The sequence below is a fragment of the Papio anubis genome, chromosome 7 (genome assembly GCF_008728515.1).
Source record: "Papio anubis isolate 15944 chromosome 7, Panubis1.0, whole genome shotgun sequence".
Taxonomy (NCBI): Eukaryota; Metazoa; Chordata; class Mammalia; order Primates; family Cercopithecidae; genus Papio; species Papio anubis.
The window spans coordinates 100463939-100469683 of record NC_044982.1 but is presented as its reverse complement, the minus strand read 5'-3'; the positions used below and the strand labels follow the sequence as shown (position 1 = coordinate 100469683).

Here is a 5745-nt window from a genome sequence, read left to right as displayed (position 1 = left end):
TCACAGACCTAAATATAAAATGCAAAACTATAAAACTTCTAGAAGATAACATAGTAGAAAACCTTTATGAACTTGGACATGGTGAGGACATGGTGATGACATTTTAGATACAACACCAAAAGCACAATTCATAAAATATCTCATTGTGGTTGGGCACAGTGGCTCACGACTGTAATCCCAGAACTTTGGGAGTCCAAGGCAGGTGGATCACAAGGTCAGGGGTTCAAGACCAGCCCAGCCAACATGGTGAAACCCTGTCTCTACTAAAGATACAAAAAAATTAGTCAGGCATGGTGGCATGCACCTATAATCCTAGTGACTCAGGAGGCTGAGGCGGAACAATTGCTTGAACCCGGGAGGTGGAGGTTGCAGTGAGCTGAGATCACACCATTGTACTCCAGCCTGGACGACAAGAGTGAGGAAAAAGAAGGAAGGAAGGAAGGAAGGAAGGAAGGAAGGAAGGAAGGAACGAAGGAAGGAACGAAGGAAGGAAGGAAGGAAGGAAGGAAGGAAGGGAGGGAGGGAGGGAGGGAGGGAGGGAGGAAGGGAGGGAAGAGAGAGAGAGAAAAGAGAGAGAAAGAAAAGAAATCATTGATAAGCCAGGCTTCATTAAAATTAGAAATTTCTGCTCTGTCTAAAACACTGTTAGAAAATGGGAAGACAAGCCACAGGTTGGGAGAAAATATTTTTAAAAGACACATCTGATAATGGACTGTTATCCAAAATAGACAAAGAACTCTTAAAACTCAACAGTAAGAAAACAAACTGATTAAAAATAGGCCGAAGGTCTGAACAGACAATTCACCAAAGTAGACATACAGATGCCCAATATGCACATGGAAAGATTCTCCATATCCTACGTCATTGGGAAAGTACCAACTAACACAACGAGATACCACTACATGTCTACGAGAATGACCAAAATCCATAACATGGAAAAAACAAATGCTGGTGAGGATGTGGAGCAACATGATCTCTCATTCATTACTGGTAGTAATACAAAATGGTACAGGCACTTTGGAAGAGAGTTTGGCGGTTTCTTACAAAACTAAACATATTCTTACCATATATCCAGCAATCATTTTCCTTACTATTTACCCAAAGATAAATTGACAAAACTTGGAAGCAACCAAGATGTCCTTCAGTAGGTGAAAGGATAAATAAACTGTGGTAGATCCAGACAAGGGAATATGATTTTGCACCAAATAATCAGGTCCTAAGAAGTGAGATATCAAGCTATGAAAAGACACAGAAAAACTTTGAGTGTGTTTTACTAAGTGAAAGAAGCCAATCTGGAAAGGCTGTAGCCTTTGTATGTAGCCTGTTGTAAGAATCCAACTGTATGACATTCTAGAAAAAGCAGAAATAGCAAGACAGGAAAAAGATCAGTGGTTGCCAGGAGTTAGGAAGAGAGTGGGGGATGAATAGGTGGAGTACAGATTGTTAAGGCCAAGAAACTACTCTGTAGGGTACTATGATGGTGGATACATGTCATTATACATTTGTCCAAATCCATAAAATGCATAACATCAGAGTGAACCCTAATGCAAACTATGGACTTTAGGTGATAATGATGTGTCCATGTAGATTCATCAGTGTAACAAATGTACCACTCTGGGTGTAGGATGTTGACAATGGAGGAAGGCTGTGCGTGTGTTGGAGTAGGGAGTGTAATGGAAACTCTACTTACCGCTCAAGTTTGCTGTGAACCTAAAACTGTTCTAAGAAAAAAATAAAGTCTATTTAAAAGGAAAAAAACAAATTTACTGTACATCTACTGCTAATTCTGAATTGTTGAATGGGGGTACTGTCAGGATAGTCACAGCAGGAGTCATCATCTCATCTTCTAAGAGAGTAATGTAGGAAAAAAGAGGAGGCAGAAGGAACAGATCAAACTGTGTGTCCCTGTGTGCATATTTGACATAAATTGCAAACCTCCAGTTCACCCCTCGGCCTCCTGCGGTCAAAAACTCATGAGGGTCACTGAGCCCCAGCGCCTGGAGCAACAAGACATTTTTTACAGAGAGGAAATGTTATTTTAGAATGAAATCCTAGCCAAGGCTGCTGGGGGCTGTAAAAACAAACCCATAAAACCAAGGGTCCTTGGAGCACTTAACAAGATTTCCACCTGATGATAGGAAAACAATTTTATTGAGATTTCTCCCAGGAAATTGGTTTCTCCCAACCAAGTTGAAAGGCTGAGATCATCTTAGTAATGATAGTGAGGACCAGAAGCAGTCCATCTTCTATTGACAGTGATGCATCTGCTGCGCATGTTAATTAACTCATCAATTACCTTCCCCAGGGTAGGAGAAGCTGAGCCGCTCACAGTCTCGCAGGGCAGGTCTTCTTGTCCCAGGAATGTCAAGAGCTCGCCTTTATCTTATCTCAAATGATTTGCTTCGGTGACTAACTGATGACTCCTACAAGCTGCTTTCAGTTGCTGCCTCTGGCATTTTCTCTGAAAGACTAGTCTGGTGGATAGTAAGGTAGACTGCCAAAACAGTCATTTGTGTTCACGGTGAAACCAGGACCTTCTTGCTTCCCCTTCCTGGGCAAGTGGCCTTTATCTGCATGGTTTAGAACACCCTGGGGAAATATGAAGGGGAAATTGAGTACCTTTTCTTTATCTATAACCTAATTCAAAATTAGTGTGAGCTGTAGTTGTAAATCTCAGATTGATCTGTTCTTAGCTCATTATTATTTTTATTTTTTTGCCATTTCATTTTACGTGATAACAAAAGTATCACGCATTAAGAAGAATTTATAGTTTGCAAAGTGCTCTCTTGTGTATCAGTGTATTTGATTCTCACCAAAATCCCATCAGATAGAAAAAGAAGGGTCACTGTTCCCCTTTGAGTAAGGAGAACCTATGCTTGAGAGGTTAAAGGACTCCCCAGTATCAAACATCAATTTCTACTGTCAAACAAAACAAAGATTGTATTTACATTTTAGAATAAATTATTAAATATTTCAAAGATATATAAAATACAGAAAATATCAAAAGAGAGCCACATATCTACGTCTCAGTTTTAACAACTATTAATGTATTTGCTTCAGATGCTTTTTAGCAAAAGATAAAACAATACAAATACAGTTGTCAGGCCAGGCACAGTAGTTCACACCTGTAATCCCAGCACTTTAGGAGGCTGAGGTGGGCAGATCACTTGAGGTCAAAAATTCGAGACTAGCCTGGCTAACATGAAGAAACCCTGTCTCTACTAAAACTACAAAAATTAGCCGGGTGTTGTGGTGCATGCCTGTAATCCCAGCTACTCAAGAGGCTGAAGCAGGAGAATCACTTGAACCTGGGAGACGGAGGTTGCAGTGGGCTGAGATCGTGCCACTGCACTCCAGCCTGAGTGACAGAGTGAAACTACATCTCTAAATAAATAAATAAATATTAAAAAATAAAACAATACCAATACAGTTGTCACCATCCCATTTCTTCCCTTCCCTGCCAGAGGTGATTACTTTCCTGAAGTCGATACGTATCCTTCAACCCATGTTATTGAACATTTATTTCAGGCTAGGTGAAGTGGTTCATGTCTGTAATCCTAGGACTTTGGGAGGCTGAGGCAGGGGGATTGCTTGAGCCCAGCAGTTCCAGACCAGATGGGGCAACATAGCGAGACCTCGTCTCTACAAAAAAATCAAAAAATTGAGGTGGGGGATCACTTGATCCTGGGAGGTCAAGGCTGCAATGAGCCATGATTGAGTCATTGCACTCCCTTCTGGATGACAGAGAGACTGCCTCAAAACAACAACAACGACGACAAAAAGCCAAACAAAAATAACAACAAATTTACTTCATCTGTATTTACCTATAATAATCTGTATCAGTATCATACTTTACTTTGCTTTACTTTTGTATAGTCATATGATAGTTTGTGAATCTTTTTTTTTTTTTTTTTTTGAGACGGAGTCTCGCTCTGTCACCCAGGCTGGACTGCAGTGGCCGGATCTCAGCTCACTGCAAGCTCCGCCTCCCGGGTTCACGCCATTCTCCGGCCTCAGCCTCCCGAGTAGCTGGGACTACAGGCGCCCGCCACCTCGCCCGGCTAGTTTTTTGTATTTCTTGATAGAGACGGGGTTTCACCGTGTTAGCCAGGATGGTCTCGATTTCCTGACCTCGTGATCCGCCCGTCTCGGCCTCCCAAAGTGCTGGGATTACAGGCGTGAGCCACCGCGCCCGGCCTGTGAATCTTTTTATAACTTTACTTTTCTCACTGAACATGTTTCTAGATGTCCAACTGGATACATGTAGAGCTGCAAGTTAATCAATGTATTTTTTCACTGAATTATAGTGTTTTATTACATAGATAAACCATAATTTATTTATCCATTTTCTTATCAGTGGATATTTGAGCTGTTTCTATGTCTTACTATTTCCAAGTAGTGTTGCAGTGAACATTCTTGTTCATGGCAAATTATTCCTGGTGACCATGGCTGAAAACTTCTTTAGGGCATGTATCTAGAAAAAGAGTTGTTGGGTTGTTTGAAGGGTATGCACACCTTGAAATTTATTAAATATTGCCAAATTATTCTCCAAAGTGATGGCAGCAATTTATACTTCCAACAGAGATGTCTACGAATTCCTGTTTCCTCACGTTTTCACCAACAATTGGTGAAAATTCAACATTTGGCGAATTATTAGTCCTGTTAATTTTCCCAACTTGATGAGTGTGATTGCTTGTTATAATTTGCATTGCTCAGAATGGCCGTAGTTAAAAAATAAAAAAAACAGAAGATGTTGGCATGGATGTGGTGATCAGGGAACACTTCTACACTGCTGGTGGGAATGTAAATTAGTATAGCCACTATGGAAATCGTGTGGAGATTCTTTAAAGAACTAAAAGTAGAACTACCATTTGATCCAGCAATCACACTACTGAGAATCTACCCAGAGGAAAAGAAGTCATTATACAAAAAAGATACTTGCACACACATGTTTATAGCAGCACAGTTCACAATTGGAAAATCATGGAACCAACCCAAATGCCCATCAATCAACAAGTGGATAAAGAAACTGTGAGATATATGTGTGTATATATACACACATATATATATAATGAAATACTACTCAGCCATAAAAGGAATGAATTAACAGGATTTCAGCGACCTGGATGAGATTGGAAACTGTTATTCTAAGTGAAATAACTCAGGAATGGAAAACCAAACATCGTATATTCTCACTGATATGTGGGAGCTAAGCTACGAGGATGCAAAGGTGTAAGAATGATACAATGACTATGGTGACTTGCAGGGTAAGGGTGGGAGGGGGCAAGGGATAAAAGATTACAAATAGGGGGCTGGGTGTGGTGGCTTATGCCTGTAATCCCAACACTTTGGGAGGCCGAGGCAGGCAGATCCCCTGAGGTCGGGAGTTCAAGACCAGCCTGACCAACATGGAGAAACCCCATCTCTACTAAAAATACAAAATTAGCTAGGCGTGGTGGAACATGCCTGTAATCCCAGCTACTCGGGAGGCTGAGGCAGGAGAATCGCTTGAACCAGGGAGGCAGAGATTGCGGTGAGCCGAGAACGAGCCATTCCACTCCAGCCTGGGCAATGAGAGCAAAACTCTGTCTCAAAAAAAAATAAAAATAAAAATACAGCACGCAATGTATACTGATTGGGTGATGGGTGCACCAAAATCTCACAAATCACCACTAAAGAACTTACTTGTGGCCGGGCGCGGTGGCTCAAGCCTGTAATCCCAGCACTTTGGGAGGCCGAGACGGG

At 41.3% G+C, this 5745-nt stretch overlaps 1 long non-coding RNA gene across 1 annotated transcript in view; it reads right to left on the bottom strand.

The window, feature by feature from the left end:
• Nucleotides 1–613: 613 nt before the first annotated feature.
• LOC103886005 overlaps nt 614–5745 on the bottom strand; it is a 16675-nt gene continuing 11543 nt past the window's right edge. The window contains exon 3 of the long non-coding RNA XR_002523186.2: nt 614–2589. This is a non-coding gene — a long non-coding RNA (uncharacterized LOC103886005). The remainder of the gene's footprint in view (nt 2590–5745) is intronic.